At 39.3% G+C, this 18,936-nt stretch overlaps 1 protein-coding gene and 1 non-coding gene across 7 annotated transcripts in view; both read right to left on the bottom strand.

The window, feature by feature from the left end:
• BCAP29 (B cell receptor associated protein 29) overlaps nucleotides 1-18,936 on the bottom strand; it is a 52,563-nt gene that overhangs the window by 10,772 nt on the left and 22,855 nt on the right.
• Nucleotides 17,430-17,559, bottom strand: LOC112446507 (small nucleolar RNA U109). Its single transcript, XR_003034517.1, has one exon. It is a non-coding gene; the product is annotated as a small nucleolar RNA U109 (small nucleolar RNA).

Raw genomic sequence — 18,936 nt, 5'->3', positions numbered from 1 at the left:
AGCTCTAATACTCTGGCCAACTGACGCAAAGAGCCGACTCACTGCAAGACTCTGATGCTGAGAAAGATTGAGGGCAGAAGAAGGGGGCGACAGAGGATGAAATGGTTGGATGGCATCATAGACTCAATGGAAACAAGTTTGAGAACTCCAGAAGATAGTGAAGGACAGGGAAGCCTGGTGTGCTGTAGTCCATGGGGTTGGGACATGACTGAGTGACTGAACAACAAAACATCCTGTTTCTTGTCAAAATGTCAAGCTTATATTCAGCATCTACAGATCATTCTTTCCCAAAATCAATCTTTGTTATGATGATTGCAAAATAGTGATTTTCCAACGTCACCATTCAATCCAAATTTATCAGTCAGCACTGTAGTATAAAGAAGAGTCTTCCTTTCTTTCATATCCATCCATCCACCATCAGTATGAACTAAAAATAGATTCCTATTTTTAAAAATGATTTATAACTCATGAATATACTTCATTTCCCCCAGGTCTGGCCAGGGGGAACCCCTTTCAGGCTGGCATTTATGTCCTTTGACTATGCCCCCAACAGTTTCTGGCACAAGATGTTCCAGATTTACCCTAACCTTTCCCAGGTTCAGCCTGGACTCAAGCATTACTGAATTCAACTTATCAGAAGGGTCTGCTTTTGAAAAAACTTGAGGGTGGGAAAAATATTTTATCATTTTTACTAAGAGATGGGCGACTCTATTTCCTTAAGAATGATCACTTTCTTATACAAAGTAGAAAAATATGGGGTATATAAGTGGTGTTTAAAGACATTACTTCAACATGCCAAGTCAACACTTTGTGTAGAAGCCAGTGAGCAAATGTGCAGAAGGGAAGAGTTGTGTAAGATGGACTGGAGAAATTCTGGGAATCCTGAACTAGCTCTACATACAATTCTGCACATGCAGGCTTCAGAAGTTCTACATTTGTAAATCTTTGAGGGTAGGATTTGAGGAAAGAAAGTGGGATTTATAAAACTTAAGTCACTTTTTTTGCAAAATGAAATTAAATTTTAGGTTCTCTTTATAAACAGTTTGATTGTCTTCCCTCCTGAGAAGCCATCATATGGGCATTTTTATATATAAATGTGTAAGTCACTATCAACTGAAGTACCTTTTGTATCAATACTTTCTTGACTATTTTGTCTAATTAAACTCTGCATTGTTTTACATCTGTGCTGTCCAATATGGAAGCCACTAGCTTTATATGGCTGTCGAGCACTTTATTTTAAAAATTTTTGTAATTGGAATACAATTGCTTCACAATATTGTGTTACTTTCTGCTGTACAACATTGTATGAATTGGTTATATGTATACGTATACTCCTTCCCTCGTGAGCCTCTCTCTTACTCCCTCCATCCTACTTCTCTAGGTCATCACAGAGCACTGGGCTGAGTTCCCTGCGCAACACTTTAAATATGGCCAGCGCAACAGAAGAACTGGGTTTTAAATTAAATTTAAATTAAATTCTGATTTAAATAGCCATACATAACTAATGGCTGGTGATATTAGACAGCATAGCTTTATAATTTCCTCACATTACTTCTATAGATCCATAAATCTAAATTAGGTATTAAAAACTGAATTTGACAACTTTAATGTGTCACTTAGTAAAGAAAGGCATGGGTTGGATGTGGAAGAGAGATTTCTGGTAGTTAGATTTCGTAAGGACCCATAGCCACAACATAAACATAATGCGTTAGTTTTCAACTTGGGCATAAGGCATTTCCTAGAAGACACTCGTGGAGAAGGCAATGGCAGCCCACTCCAGTGCTCTTGCCTGGAAAATCCCATGGACGGAGGCGCCTGGTGGGCTGCAGTCCGTGGGATGGCTAAGAGTTGGACGCAACTGAGTGATTTCACTTTCACTTTTCACTTTCATGCACTGGAGAAGGAAATAGCAACCCACTCCAGTGTTCTTGCCTGGAGAATCCCAGGGATGGAGGAGCCTGGTGGGCTGCAGTCCATGGGGTCGCTAAGAGTCAGACACAACTGATCGACTTCACTTTCACTTTTCACTTTCATGCATTGGAGAAGGAAATAGCAACCCACTCCAGTGTTCTTGCCTGGAGAATCCCAGGGACGGAGGAGCCTGGTGGGCTGCAGTCCATGGGGTCGCTAAGAGTCAGACACAACTGAGTGACTTCACTTTCACTTTTCACTTTCATGCATTGGAGAAGGAAATAGCGACCCACTCCAGTGTTCTTGCCTGGAGAATCCCAGGATTGGAGGAGCCTGGTGGGCTGCCATCTATGGGGTCGCACAGAGTCGGACACAACTGAAGCGACTTAGCAGCAGCAGCAGCAGAAGATACTCGAAAAAACAGAGCATGGTGTCATCTTCAGGACCTTCCTTACTAAAAATGTTTAAGAGTCTTGACTTGGGTATATAAAAAGCAAAGAAGATTCTACAACTTAGTAATATCTGAGTAGTCTGTAATAGTGGTTTTAAAAATGTTGATCAGGAGCTTGTTTGAACAGTTCTTAATGTTAAAAATAACTTATATTTAAATTTCTGACATGAATAAATTAATTAGGAGATTTAATAAATCATATATCAACTCATTAAAAAATACTATTACAACTTTCTTATTAAAAGATACTATTTTCTTATGAATTGTTAGGACAAAGAATGAATCAGGTGACCCTACGAATCTGTCAGAAAAGCTAGAAACCATGTGTACAGCCTATCCAGAAGTTTCTTCTGATTATGAAGAAAGTACAAAGATATAACAAAACAACTGCAGGCAAATCCTGTTTTTCTAGCACTTATCAAGTCAAGGCATGAACTGTGTTTCTTATTTTATTTTGTATTTCAGTGGATATTACTAAACCTAATGATTACTAGCTTACTGATTTACTCCAATTAGGAGAGGCTGTTACTGTCTAAGAGTCTTCTGGACTGTTTCCCAGTCCTTTCTTTACCTCTCATTTTATAAAAACTACAATATTCTGTTTTGGTTGTCTTCTACCTCCTTCTGGAACTGCCTTTATGACTAAGCAATTACATAAAGTTGTTATCTGACATTTGAATATGCTTCTTGTTTTATTTCAAACCATGTTATTTTGGAAACAGCATATATAAGGAAGACATCAGACAAGGAGGCTTGAGGTGATACATCTAAGTCACTATTTCAATTTTCCCATCTGCCAAACTGAGCTATCACTTTCCAGTAGTGGTATGGAAATATTGAGATATTTCATGAGATTACTGGACAGGTTCAGTTATGCTCACTGGGAACTTTTAGAGGCACAAATCATTAATATAAAGAAAACTCTAATTAATATTACAGTGACATGTAGTAAGCCAAAATGTTTGTGTAAAACGACATGTAAGCAGGCCAAAAACATCTGTGGTTTTCCAAATGCCAAACTTACATTTATTGAGCTATTTGCACAGTGGGAAGTTGGTGAGACCGATGCGCTGTGTAAATGTATCATTATGATTTATATCTGAGATAACAGACAGTATCAACTAAACTCTGCCAGGAACATAAAAAAACATTTTTAGACCCATTGGCAAGGGAGCTCAAGTTGGCTGTGGTATACGAGGTATACCGCTACTGCTACTGCTAAGTCGCCTCAGTCGTGTCCGACTCTGTGTGACCCTACAGACGCCAGCCCACCAGGCTCCCCATCCCTGCGATTCTCCAGGCAAGAACACTGGAGTGGGTTGCCATTTCCTTCTCCAATGCATGAAAGTGAAAAGTGAAAGTGAAGTCGCTCAGTGTGTCCGACTCTAGCGACCCCCTGGACTGCAGCCCACCAGGCTCCTCCGTCCATGGGATTTTCTAGGCAAAAGTACTGGAGTGGGGTGCCATTGCCTTCTCCGAAGGACTGCACTAGAGGAAAACTAATTTGAAAAGTGTTCATACATCTGCTTTTGATTTTTTTTCAGTCCACTTGGTTCTATTTTTGAGAACTCGAGAGTGACATACCAGACTATTCAGTATACTTAATCCTTATATGTACTGTTCCTTTACAGGGATCATCACTGGACCATTAATCTACAGTAATAATTTCAAAATTCTTGGAAAGGACACACAAACATCTGTTAAGTAAGGGATGTAAGTTGTGGTTTTAATTATATTATGCTTGTTTTTGTATGTGACTATCTTGTCAGGTACATGTAGGTAAGGTCTGTTTTATTTTTTACTTCAAACATTACCTACTTTCTTTTAACCGCACACCCATATGTTGATAAGGTGTGTTGGTTCTACTTTCTTTATCTCTCTCCATTCTATCCACTTCGCTCAGTCACTATTACCACTCTCTTTTTCTCTACTGAAATGGATTCCTCACCTTGTTTCTTGGCTACTCTAGTTCATTGTCCACAGTGATGTCAAAGAGACTGCTCGCTCCTATGCCTAAAAACCCCACAACAGTGCCCCTCAGATGTAACATGTAAACATGGCTCACGAGACCCTTTATGATGGATCTGAGACCTACTTTTCAACTTGTATCACCGCCTCCATCTTATTTTACAGTCCAGTCACAGTGAGTTCCTTGTAGTATTTCAGAAAGTACTACTCTTTCAGTTACATGCTGCTCATTTTCTTAAAACATCCTTGCTCATCTCCTTTAACCTCCTTGCCTGACTCATTCTCTCCTACTTCATCTGGCTAATTAATATTTATCCTTTAAAATGTCAAGAAATTATTCTTGATCTCTTCTGTTGGTTTCTATTTCACCTTGAGCTTAATTTTATCACTTACGCTGAAATGTAACTATATCCCTGGGCTTCCCTGGTGGCTCAGTGGTAAAGAATCTGCCTGCAATGCTGGAGATGTGGGTTTGATCCCTGGGTCAGGAAGAACCCCCTGGAGAAGGAAATGACAACCCATTCCAGTATTCTTGCCTGGAGAATCCCATAAACTGAGGAGCCTGGCGGGCTACAGTTCATGGAGTTGCAAAGAGTTGGACACGACTTAGCAACTCAACAACAACAACAAACTATGTCCCCAGCAGACTGCTGACTACTCAAGAAACAAAGTTGGACTTCCCTGGTGGTCCAGTGGTTAAGAATCTGCCTGCCAATGTAGGGTATATGGCTTCGATCCCTGGCCCCAGGAAGATTCCACGTGCCACAGAGCAACTAATAAGCCTGTGCGCTGCAACTACTGAGCTCATGTGCCACTACTGAACCCCTGCACCCTAGAGACCACATTCCACAACAAGAGAGCAGCCCTGCTTGCCACAACTAGAGAAAGCCCGAGTGCAGCAACAAAGACCAGGGTAGCCAAACATGTTTTTAAAAACTAAAAGAAAAAAAAATGAAGGTGTTTCTTATCTTTCTATTCTGAGCACCCAGCACTGTGCCTAGCGTTTGTTGGGTATTTAAAATATGTTCCTTGAAGGAATTAAAGAGCAGACAAATGAAAAGTCTAAGCTTTAAGCATATGAAAAATCCACTTGTGTGGAATCAGTTCAGTTTTGAAATACAATAAATGTCAGGTAAACAATGGAGGACCATTTTAATCACTTGATAGGAATCCTGGTTTCAACTAAACCCAATTATATCTTTAATGAAAAAAAATTCAGGCTAGCTGGAAATTCACAAAGCAAAAGGACCACTCATGATATTTTGATAAAAATATAGTTGTTACAAATATCTCATGCTAATTTAGAATTAAAAACCAAAAGCAAATACTATCACAGAATTGAGTTAAGAAAAAAACAAAACCAGAAAATACTTATTTTAGTAATGGGGCAAGATATATACAAGATATATACAAGCCTGGAGTATCTTGTAGAGTTAGAATGATGTACTTAAGAAAAAGATAAAGCAAAAAAAAAAAAAAAAAAATCCATGATGAGGAGGATACATCAAGGAGATACAGGAGTCAACTGAAGGAGTTCCCAATGACTAAAGCTGAAAAAAATGACCTGAACAACAAAACAAGTAGTATTAAATTATAATCTGAAGTACAAAGTGGATATCCATGAGTTTTTCTGATATAAATAAATATAAATAAATCCATTCTATCCACTTTACTCAGTCACTATTACCACTCTCTTCATCTCTACTGAAATGGATTCCTCACCTTGTTTCTTGGCTACTCTAGTTCACTGTCCACAGTGATGTCAAAGAGACTGCTCACTCCTATGCCTAAAAACCCCACAACAGTGCCCCGCAGAAGAGCATCAATCATTTATTCGGATACTCTGTCCTCAAGGAGATAGGGTATAACCCCCTACTTCTTAATCTTAGGCTATAAATAGCAATAACACCCCAGTAGCACACTGAGGGTCCAGATCTTACTTTCTACATACCACTCTTCACTTTAAGGCTCACTAATGAAATGGTTGATTCAAAGGATGGAGGAGGAAAAGTACAAGATAACCTAGGAATACCAAAGTTATACCAGAATGGAAATGCTTACAGAATGGGGGCATGACAAAATGATAGGGAATCCAGCTTGAAAAGACTCCCATTGGCCAAATCTGAGACAATCTGAACTACAAAATAAAATCTACTGAATATATTAAATAGGCAAATCAATAAATAACTGTGGGAAAAATGAAAAAGCTCCTCCTTTAACAACAGAATGGCATTTACTAAACAGAGAAGGAATAAGGAAATTAGAAAATCACCACTTGGAAACTGTAAAAATAATAAGGAAAATATGAAGAGAGAGAAAAGGAGAGGGCCAATGTAAGATGTTATCATTTGGGTAACTGAGGGAGGGCTACAGGGCTTTTCTTGGTAGTATTTCTGTGTCTCTTCTGTGATTTGAATTTATCATGTCTGAATAAAAAGTTAAAAGGAAAAAAAAGTCTGCCGTGAAGCAGAACAGAGAAATGGGGCAGTAAGTGAAGGAATATGAGACAAAAGAGGTTTTTACTTTTATCTTTTGGGATAGGAGGTGTCAGAGGATGCCTGTAGGGTGATAGGAAGTGAGGAAGTAATTGCAGAAAACAAGAGCGCTTGAGAAGGATAACTGGGTTGAGAGTCACAGCAGTAGAAGAGGGACTAAAACTTGTAACCCAACAACATTCAGAGTTTGAGTCCAGTTGGGGAAGGATGGTAGTTTTGGTGGTAAGAAGATGACTTTCTTTTAATTCTGAGTTCAATGAAGTAGGATGGATTTAGAAGTGAGATGAAAAGATCTAAAACAGTTCTGGAGAGTGAAAAAGTGAAGAATTTAGATAAGTGCAATAGGACTGTAACGGTGTTTAGGGACCATCTGAATGCAGTGACTGTATATTTAAAACAAAAAGTTAGTTCTTTCAGCCATCTTGAGATGCTTGTGTGCAGGTACAAAGTAGATGGATAAGTAGACTATCACCAAGGCTCAGACCTTGAGAGACACAAGGGAAATAGATGATGGGGGTGGTGGGGGGAGGGGAGATTGGAGGAAAAAGGAGGTAAGTAGTTTGCAAGAGCCTAATTATGATGAACCTTGAAATCTAAATTGGATAAGGAGGGAAGAGAGAGCATCAGTATTTGGGGGTGAGATTTGTTAGTATCTGTTAGCTACCAGGCCTGGAATACTGTGTGTGTGCTAGGGACAAAAAGTTGATTTAGATGTGGCCCTGCCTTCCCAGAGAAGGCAACGGCACCCCACTCCAGTACTCTTGCTTGGAAAATCCCATGGACGGAGGAACCTGGCAGGCTTCAGTCCATGGGGTTGCTAAGAGTCGGACACAACTGAGACATTTCACTTTCACTTTTCATTTTCATGCATTGGAGAAGGAAATGGCAACCCACTCCAGTGTTCTTGCCTGGAGAATCCCAGGGACAGCGGAGCCTTGTGGGCTGCCACCTATGGGGTCACACAGAGTCGGACACGACTGAAGTGACTTAGCAGCAGCAGCAGCTGCTGCCTTCCCAGCACTTACAATCTAGTAAGAAACATAAAAAATGAAAAATAATTTCTACGGAGTACACTACTAAATACACATCCACACAGAACTATGGAGGTCCAGAAGGAGGCCATTCAACCCAGCTTGAAAGGAGGGAGTTTCAGGGAGGCTTCTTAGAGGTGGTGACAGGGAAGCTGAAGGATGAGGGCAATAGAGGCAGACAGACCTGCAGTCCGAAGGGTCAAAGGAGAAAAATGATGAAACACCACTGTTAGGACAACTACATGCTCCCATACTTAATAGAGTTCAATTCAGTTCAGTTCAGTTCAGTCGCTCAGTCGCGTCCAACCTTTGCGACCCCATGAACTGCAGCACGCCAGGTCTCCCTAAAATTAAGACTGGACAAGGGTGGGACTGGCAAAACTGCAGATAATGCTGGGGGCAGATCACAGAAGACCACGTGTGCCTTCCTGAAGTGCTATTATAAAGGCAACAGGAACTAATACAGAGTTTTAAACACTGAAGATGCCAAATCAAATTGATGGTGTTGACACTCTAGTGGCAAAGTGAAGATGCCAAACTAACAAGAGTGACATGCTTTAGAAGACTGCTTGCTTCGCATGAGAAGGAGTAAGATATTTTTTGGAATGGAAACAAAGGGGCAAAAATAATTATACTAAAGAGTAAACATTAATGAATAAAACCCAAAATAGCTCTATTTTTTATATGCAGAGAGGGGAAATGAATGATTTTGTGTGTGTTAGGTATCGTTAGCTATTTTTCTACCTATTGTTAGGTATGCGGTGCCTGCCACTATCCTCTGGGGGACTATGAACATGAATGAGGTTTGTGGGTGAAGTGCTTTTGGGTTTTAGAAAAGACATGAATGTAAGGCATGATGATACTTATAACGATTACTGGGACTCTGGACCAAGGAACCAATGAGCAGGTTTTATAATAAATAAAATCAGACCTATGTTATGCTGTTGGCAAAAGAAACAATAAATGCATAAAGACTTCTTTCATGAATCTTAAGTTAGGTTGCTAAGTAATATATTTAAGAAAATTTTGTCTCTGTTGCTTAGCAAAGAATAATTACAAATTATATAAATATGCTGGTTTTGCACTTGAAAATCAGGGTGTACGTTTTAGGCAAAGCACTGTGTGCTGCTGCCAAGTCACTTAAGTTGTGTCCGAGTCTGTGCAACCCCATAGACGGCAGCCCACCAGGCTCCCCCGTCCCCGGGATTTTCCAGGGAAGAACACTGGAGTGGGTTGCCATTTCCTTCTCCAGTGCATGAAAGTGAAAAGTGAAAGTGAAGTTGCTCAGTTATGTCTGACCCTTAGCATGGACTGCAGCCTACCAGGCTCCTCCGTCCATGGGATTTTCCAGGCAAGAGTACTGGAATGGGGTGCCATTGCCTTCTCCAAAGCACTGTGTAGGTATAGCTTATATATACTGCTTCGAGAGTATGTTTTATAAAGCAATTTCATGTGAAAGCAGAAGCAACACGCGAAATCTCTAATTTACAAATCATCATGTATGCAGAACTGAAAGAATCGATTGACTCTGACTATAAAAAAAGAACTAGTTTTACTATATATAAGCATACATAATTCCTTAAATTATCTAATCAACATTCATTTAACAAGTACTTAGGTGTACAGCAAATTTTATAATAATATTAAGGCAGAAATCAATCTCTTCAATAGCATCTCATTTATACTAAAAAAGGTATTCTTTATTTAAAGACCTTTAACAGGAGTCAGTAAGGGCCAGATTGCAAACATTTTTAGCTTTCTAGGCCATGCAGCGTCTGCCTAGTTTGCTTAACTCCACAGCCCAGAAAACATGTAAATGAATGAGCAGGGCTTTGTTCCAATAAAATTTAATTTCTAAAAATCAAGGCAGCAAGCTGGAGTTGACCCATGGGCCAGTTTGCTGATACCTATGCTAAAACACACTTTTAAGTCTTATCAGATTCTCTTAGATTATCAATTTATTCAAAAGAACTATAAAATAAAGTATCAGAACATGAGAGGAGAGGACTCAAATTACACTTGAAATTTTAAGAAACTGCCTAAGAAGTTCCCCATTTATCTATTTTGCTTATAGAAAGAACAAATATTATATAGATACAGGATGCTGCAATGAGATTTCGCTTTAGGAAGGAAAGGTTTTCTTCCTTTTTCAGCTCATTTTCTTGGCTGAATGCTTTCCATCCATTTCGAAAGTGTCTTTAGAGTTGTCCAGTTTAATTTCTGTACTGCACTCGGCAATTACACATAAACCTGAAACAAACTGATTCAATCAATATGTCTATCAACATATTCAGAGAATTATGCTTGATTATATTTTAATCATCTGAACATTCCATTATTTGGTATGCATCTAGAATTCTCTATTCTAGTTTTTTTTTTTTTTTGTAAACTAACTCATATGTTACACAGAGGAAGGAATAATTTGTAGTCACTTCATGTATATATGTTGGATCCATTCATCAAGGCTATAAGCTCTCCAGGGAAAAGAATATTTTCTCTTGCTGTAATGCCCCTTTGTAGAGCTAATGAAAGCTTTTCTTCAGGTAGTATCACTTACGCTTGCTGGCTTCCCGGGTAGTTAAGCTGGTAAAGAATCCACCTGCAATGTAGGGGACCCCACTTTGATTCCTGGGTCAGGAAGTTCCCCTGGAGAAGGGATAGGCTACTCACTCCAGTATTTTGGGGCTTCCCTGGTGGCTCAGATGGTAAAGAATCTGCCTGCATTGTGGGAGACCTGGGTTTGATCCCTGGATTGGGAAAATCCCCTGGAGAAGGGCACCATTCTAGTATTCTTGCTCGGAGAATCCCCATGGACAGAGGAGCCTGGTGAGCCAGAGTCCATGGGGCCACAAAGAGTCGAACATGACTGAGCAACTAAGCACAGCACACGTTGTCAATGCTATGAAAGTCATCCTTGAGTTTCTGTCTTCAGTTACTATTTTCCCTGGAGCTACTGGTCACTGTATAACAATTATAGAGTTTATTTTACATGAAAAGGGCCTGGAAATAGATAAGCTCACAAAATGGAAAACATTACAACTGAATGGGAATGTGACAGGGAACCAAGTGGGAGAATATATCACTATGACATATTTGTTCTAGGAAATAGTCCACAGCAAGAAAGTCTCCTTCTTCTTGTTTGATAATAATACTAACTGCATGTAGAGATAATATACAGTAAATGGCAATACACCCTTTATTTAAAAATTAAAAAACCAACCTAAGAGTTAAAAGCTGACTAAAGGGATGGGTCATATATTTGATTTAAATAAATGATGTATTGTTAATAACATATAGTCTATTGCCATATCCATCAAATAATCTATGCTATTTTTTTAAAATATGCACTTTGCTTCAAAGGAAAAGAAGGAGATATTAAAGAAGCAGAAATTTCCAGATAAGAAGCATAAAAACATTTGTTAAAAGGTTATAAAGCAAAAAACATAATACGACTAAACCTACCAATTTTTTAAAAAGCATTGCAAAATTAAAAATAAGATGGCGGCTTTGATATAAGTGCAAGTTAAAGATAGCTGAGTTTACACCCACAAGAATTTGCAACTGTAAGATATGCTTAGTTTGGACTTCGAGAATTTATTTTTAGCTAGATAGATGGCTCAAATAGTTCCTTTGCAAGAAACTAGAAACCCCACAGTTTTAAATCTGTCTTATTCTTGTTTAAGACTCAAGAGGCAGAAACACAGGGTTACTGATATACAGAGTATTAATTTTTCTATAATTTTCTCTTATCTTGATCTTCAATTTCTCTTGTAAAGCACTTCAACTATTTTTACTCTCTGGTCCCCATGTTAGTTATGACTTGTGTATTACTGGCTTTAGAGGATGATGATTTTTTTTTTAAAAACTCAAACATGCTAAGGGTAGAGAAACTGGTCTGTAAAAGGAAATGCTAGAATGTTATTTCTTTTTAAGGTAAGCCATGGTGAAATGGAAGCCTTTATCCAGGAACAGAGTTGAGTAAACTAGTTGAGAGGTGAATAAAATAACTAGTTAATAAACTTGAAGTTTAAATAGGATTAGAAGATTCCATTTCCTGATTCAAATCTAAGGTCCCCGTTATATGCTGCCAATACTTAGGTACACAGAATGGGCCTTTATACTCAGTTTCTGTTCTATTTGTATAGACTTTGAGTAACGTTTAAAATTTGCTTTATCTCCAGCAATAGCACTCCTCTGATGGAGCCAAAGCAAAAGCAGTACCCAGCTGTGGATGTGACTGGTGATAGAAACAAGTAAAGAGCAATATTGCATGGGAACCTGGAATGTCAGGTCCATGAATCAAGGCAAATTGCAAGTGGTCAAACAAGAGATGGCAAGAGTGAATGCCGACATTCTAGGAATCAGCGAACTGAAATGGACTGGAATGGGTGAATTTAACTCAGATGACCATTATATCTACTACTGTGGGCAGGAATCCCTCAGAGGAAATGGAGTGGCCATCATGGTCAACAAAAGAGTCCGAAATGCAGTACTTGGATGCAATCTCAAAAACGACAGAATGATTTGTTCGTTTCCAAGGCAAACTATTTAATATCACAGTAACCCAAGCTTATGCCCCAACCAGAAATGCTGAAGAAGCTGAAGTTGAACGGTTCTATGAAGACCTACAAGACCTTTTAGAACTAACACCCCAAAAAGATGTCCTTTTCATTATAGGGGACTGGAATGCAAAAGTAGGAAGTCAAGAAACACCTGGAGTAACAGGCAAATTTGGCCTTGGAATATGGAATGAAGCAGAGCAAAGACTAATAGAGTTTTGCCAAGAAAATGCACTGGTCATAACAAACACCCTCTTCCAACAACACAAGAGAAGACTCTATACATGGACATCACCAGATGGTCAACACCGAAATCAGATTGATTATATTCTTCGCAGCCAAAGATGGAGAAGCTCTATACAGTCAGCAAAAACAAGACCAGGAGCTGACTGTGGCTCAGACCATGAACTCCTTATTGCCAAATTCAGACTTAAATTGAAGAAAGTATTCAGGTATGACCTACATTAAATCCCTTATGATTATACAGTGGAAGTGAGAAATAGATTTAAGGGCCTAGATCTGATAGAGTGCCTGATGAACTATGGAATGAGGTTCGTGACATTGTACAGGAGACAGGGATCAAGACCATTCCGACAGAAAAGAAATGCAAAAAAGCAAAACGGCTGTCTGGGGGGCCTTACAAATAGCTGTGAAAAGAAGAGAAGCGAAAAGCAAAGGAGAAAAGGAGAGATATAAACATCTGAATGCAGTGTTCCAAAGATTACCAAGAAGAGATAAGAAAGCCTTCTTCAGCGATCAATGCAAAGAAATAGAGGAAAACAACAGAATGGGAAAGACTAGGGATCTCTTCAAGAAAATCAGAGATACCAAAGGAACATTTCATGCAAAGATGAGCTCAATAAAGGACAGAAATGGTATGGACCTAACAGAAGCAGAAGATATTAAGAAGAGATGGCAAGAATACACAGAAGAACTGTACAAAAAAGATCTTCATGACCCAGATAATCACGATGGTGTGATTATTCACCTAGAGCCAGACATCCTGGGATGTGAAGTCAAGTGGGCCTTAGAAAGCATCACTACGAACAAAGCTAGTGGAGGTGATAGAATTCCAGTTGAGCTATTCCAAATCCTGAAAGATGATGCTGTGAAAGTGCTGCACTCAATATGCCAGCAAATTTGGAAAACTCAGCAGTGGCCACAGGACTGGAAAAGGTCAGTTTTCATTCCAATCCCAAAGAAAGGCAATGCCAAAGAATGCTCAAACTAATGCACAATTGCACTCATCTCACACGCTAGTAAAGTAATGCTCAAAATTCTCCAAGCCAGGCTTCAGCAATATGTGAACCGTGAACTTCCTGATGTTCAAGCTGGTTTTAGAAAAGGCAGAGGGACCAGAGATCAAATTGCCAACATCTGCTGGATCATGGAAAAAGCAAGAGAGTTCCAGAAAAACATCTATTTCTATTTTATTGACTATGCCAAAGCCTTTGACTGTGTGGATCAAAATAAACTGTGGAAAATTCTGAAAGAGATGGGAATACCAGACCACCTGATCTGCCTCTTGAGAAATTTGTATGCAGGTCAGGAAGCAACAGTTAGAACTGGACATGGAACAACAGACTGGTTCCAAATAGGAAAAGGAGTACGTCAAGGCTGTATATTGTCACCCTGTTTATTTAACTTCTATGCAGAGTACATCATGAGAAACGCTGGACTGGAAGAAGCACAAGCTGGAATCAGGATTGCCTGGAGAAATCTCAATAACCTCAGATATGCAGATGACACCACCCTTCTGGCAGAAAGTGAAGAGGAACTCAAAAGCCTCTTGATGAAAGTGAAAGTGGAGAGTGAAAAAGTTGGCTTAAAGCTCAACATTCAGAAAACGAAGATCATGGCATCCGGTCCCACCACTTCATGGGAAATATATGGGGAAACAGTGTCAGACTTTATTTTTCGGGGCTCCAAAATCACTGCAGATGGTGATTGCAGCCATGAAATTAAAAGACGCTTACTCCTTGGAAGGAAAGTTATGACCAACCTAGATAGCATATTCAAAAGCAGAGACATTACTTTGCCAACAAAGGTTCGTCTAGTCAAGGCTATGGTTTTTCCTGTGGTCATGTATGGATGTGAGAGTTGGACTGTAAAGAAGGCTGAGTGCCGAAGAATTGATGCTTTTGAACTGTGGTGTTGGAGAAGACTCTTGAGAGTCCCTTGGACTGCAAGGAGATCCAACCAGTCCATTCTGAAGGAGATCAGCCCTGGGATTTCTTTGGAAGGAATGATGCTGAAGCTGAAACTCCAGTACTTTGGCCACCTCATGGGAAGAGTTAACTCATTGGAAAAGACTCTGATGCTGGGAGGGATTGGGGGCAGGAGGAGAAGGGGACGACAGAGGATGAGATGGCTGGATGGCATCACTGACTTGATGGATGTGAGTCTCAGTGAACTCCGGGAGTCGGTGATGGACAGGGAGGCCTGGTGTGCTGTGATTCATGGGGTCGCAAAGAGTCGGACACGACTGAGTGACTGATCTGATCTGATCTGAAGAAAACTAAAACACCAATTAGAGAACATAAGATACATGTACCTCACTATAGCGATAGTTACAACAGCCAAGATATGGAAACAACCTAATTACCCATCAACAGATAAATGGGTAAAAAAAATGTGACACACACACACACACACACACACAACGGAATATTTGTTGTTGTTGTTTAGTTGCTAAGTTGTGTCTGACTCTTTGTGGTACCATGAACTGTAGTCTGCCAGGTTCCTCTGTTCATGGGATTTCCCAGGCAAGAATATTATTATTACTCAGCTATAAAAAAGAATGAGATCTTGCCATTTGTTACAACATGGCTGGACCTAGAAGGTAGGCTAAGTGAGATAAGTCAGACAGAGAAAGACCAATACTGTACTATTTCACTTTTATGTGCAATAAAAAAAGCAAACAAATGAACAAACATAACAAGATACAAAGTTATATATATAGAGAAAAACAAGTGTTCGCCAGGGGTGAGGGTTGGTGAGGGGGAAGATAAGGAGAAGAAAGAAACAGGTGAGGAGATTAAGAAGTACAAATTTCCAGACTTCCCAGGTGGTCTAGTGGTTAAGACTCAGCCCTTCCACTGCAAGGGGCATAGGTCAGATCCCTGGTTGGGGAACTAGATCCTGCATCCTGCATTATAACAACAATAATAATAATAATGAGAAGCCTAGAAGAAACTTAAAAAAAGGAAGTGTAAATTTTCAGTTGCAAAATAAATAAGCCACAGGTATGAAATGTACAGTGTGGGGGATACAGTCAATAATTATGTGTTATCTTTGTATGGTGACATGGTAATAAGACTTACTGTGGTGATCAGTTTGAAATGTTTAAAACATCACATCACTATGTTGTGTTAAAGGAACTAGTATAGTGCTATAAGTCAATTACACTTCAAAAACACACTCGTAGAAAGAGAGCAGAGTTGGGGGAGGGGGAATTAGAGGAAGGCAGTCAAAATGTGCCAACTTTCAGTTATAAGTTCTAGAGATGTAATGTACAACATGATTAATATAATTAACACTGGTGTATGTTAGTTTCCAAAGTTGTTAAGAGAGTAAATCCTAAGAGTTCTCAACACAAGAAAAAAAATTTTTTCTATTCTTTAATTTTGTAATGAGATGAAGGATGTTCACTAAACATTGTGATAATCATTTCATGATGCATGTATCGATAAATCAAATTATTAAACTGTACACCTTAAACTTGCATGCATATGTGCTTAGTTGCTAAGTCATGTCTGACTCTTTGTGATCCTATGGACTGTAATCTGCCAGGCTCCTCTGTTCATGGAATTTCCCAGGCAAGAATACTGGAGTAGCCTGCCATTTCCTACTCCAGGGGATCTTCCCAACCCAGGGATCCTACTGGTGTCTCCTGCATCTCTTGCAGTGGTAGGTGGATTCTCGACCACTGAATCACCTGGGAATCCCACACCTTAAACTTATACAGTGCCATTTGTCAACTATATTTCAATAAAACTAGAAGAAAAATAAATAAAAAATTGCTTTATCCTCAGTAGGTTGCTTTTTAAGGACAGTTATTTTTTGGGCTCCAAAATCACTGCAGATGGTGACTGCAGCCATGAAATTAAAAGACGCTTACTCCTTGGAAGTAAAGTTATGACCAACCTAGATAGTATATTCAAAAGCAGAGACATTACTTTGCCAACAAAGGTTCGTCTAGTCAAGGCTATGGTTTTTCCTGTGGTCATGTATGGATGTGAGAGTTGGACTGTGAAGAAGGCTGAGCGCCGAAGAATTGATGCCTTTGAACTGTGGTGTTGGAGAAGACTCTTGAGAGTCCCTTGGACTGCAAGGAGATCCAATCAGTCCATTCTGAAGGAGATCAGCCCTGGGATTTCTTTGGAAGGAATGATGCTGAAGCTGAAACTGCAGTACTTTGGCCACCTCATGGGAAGAGTTGACTCATTGGAAAAGACTCTGATGCTGGGAGGGATTGGGGGCAGGAGGAGAAGGGGACGACAGAGGATGAGATGGCTGGATGGCATCACTGATTCAATGGACGTGAGTCTGGGTGAACTCCGGGAGTTGGTGATGGACAGGGAGGCCTGGTGTGCTGCGATTCATGGGGTTGCAAAGAGTTGGACACGACTGAGCGATTGAACTGAACTGAACTGATGCTCCATGTTAAATGATCTTACAATGAAGAAGTTATTTGAATGGGCTTCCCTGGTAGCTCAGCTGGTAAAGAATCCACTTGCAATGCAAGAGACCCTGGTTCTATTCCTGGGTCAGGAAGATATGCTAGAGAAGGGATAGGCTACCCTCTCCAGCATTCGTGGACTTCCCTGGTGGCTCAGCTAGTAAAGAATTCATCTGCAATGTGGCAGATTCTTATATTCAACCTTACAATAAATGTTATTTGAATAGTTCCCCCCAAAATTGCTGATGGAAAGAAAAAGAAAGGAAGAAAAGGAAGAAAGAATAATGGCACGGTCAAGGAATTTGCCTTAGTCACTTTTTTTTCCTTTTCCCTTTATGTAGGAGACATACACTAGTACTCAACTTCTACTATTAGACTGCCAGTCCTGAGAACTTTCAATGTAGCATGCTATGGATATACTTCTGCTCCTAAAGGAATGAGGAAGAGACATTTTCATATACAACTCAGTCACACTTAAAATCATTGCCTGGATGCATGCAATGACTGAATGATATGTATTTCTTCTAGTTTTAAGAATAAGTACTGAGAAGGTATTAAGAATAAATCCTGGGAAGCTCTCCTGGGAAGAATCTTTTGAAGTCAATCTCCTTGGATATCAGAAAGTTTTCCGCTACATACAAGGTCTATTTTTATTATGAGGGCTTGTGAACTTTGTAAATTCTTCAGAGCTTAAGTTCTCAATTTTCATGGCAGTGCCCTTTCCCAATTACTCCACACACTGGGACATCAGAGCTACCATTAAACAGATCATTAAAAATGACAGATCAGGTCCTTACACCTGACTAAGTTAGTCTTGAGTGTAAATTGGATGCTTGGGGACATGCACGCTCTCCGTTGGCTCACTAGGGTCATATGACTGCATTGGAGCACAGGTAATTTAATTAACTAACTGGTGAAAAATCTGAGCTGGTGTTTAAAAACTGATGGAGATTTTGGCACTGCTGATAGAGTGAGTGCTCTTAATACCTGCTTTCAGAATAATACTTTCCCAATTTGGATTGAATCAGTTTAAATAGACATTTGTATCTGTGCTTCACTTCCACTAATATATTTGGAGAAAATGTTTCACCAAGATTAAAAGAAACACTAAGGGTAAGACCATGCATAAGAACAATATTCTATTTACCTCTTTTAAAAAATATACCGCACTGCCTTTCTATTCAATTTTGAAATATAAGAGAACTTCCTGAAACATTTCTTAAGCACCATCAGTCTTAATACTCTCAATTTATAGAAATCTATGAATATTATTTGAATGGTACTATATACAAAGCATTGTGCTGCTGAACTCATCCATACCTTGAACTACTAATTTATTTCTTAGTCTTGTCTGAATGAATTTGACTAGTATAGGTCAAGAGAACACAGCCAGGGTTATACCTCCATTAGAAATGGAACTTGGATCTTCTCAAGGTCAGTAACAATGTTATCTAAAATAAAATGTGTTCATAAAATACTACACTCCTTGCAGAAACCAAACAGAACATACTCAAACAGGTAAAATCTGCTTTTACCTCAACCTTGATTCACTTTGAAAGTAGTTCTGCAGTCTACACTTTAAATAGGAAACTTGGAATCGCTTGTTATCAGATCATAAACAAAATGCCTATATTATAAAAGAGTTCATCTTCTCCAAACATCTGAATTGTCAAAGAAATATTGAGCTTCTTTATATTACTCAAAATAACACTGAGTTTAGAGTTATATATTAGACTTGTGAAGTTAAAACTCAAAATACATGAGTTGGATTTTTTAAAAATCAAAGGGAGAAAAAAACTAAGCTGGCCAGGGTTAAGAGAGGTAGCATGGCACACAACCT

This window comes from Bos taurus, chromosome 4 (assembly GCF_002263795.3).
Source record: "Bos taurus isolate L1 Dominette 01449 registration number 42190680 breed Hereford chromosome 4, ARS-UCD2.0, whole genome shotgun sequence".
Lineage (NCBI taxonomy): Eukaryota > Metazoa > Chordata > Mammalia > Artiodactyla > Bovidae > Bos > Bos taurus.
This window is presented reverse-complemented; position numbering and strand designations above follow the sequence as displayed.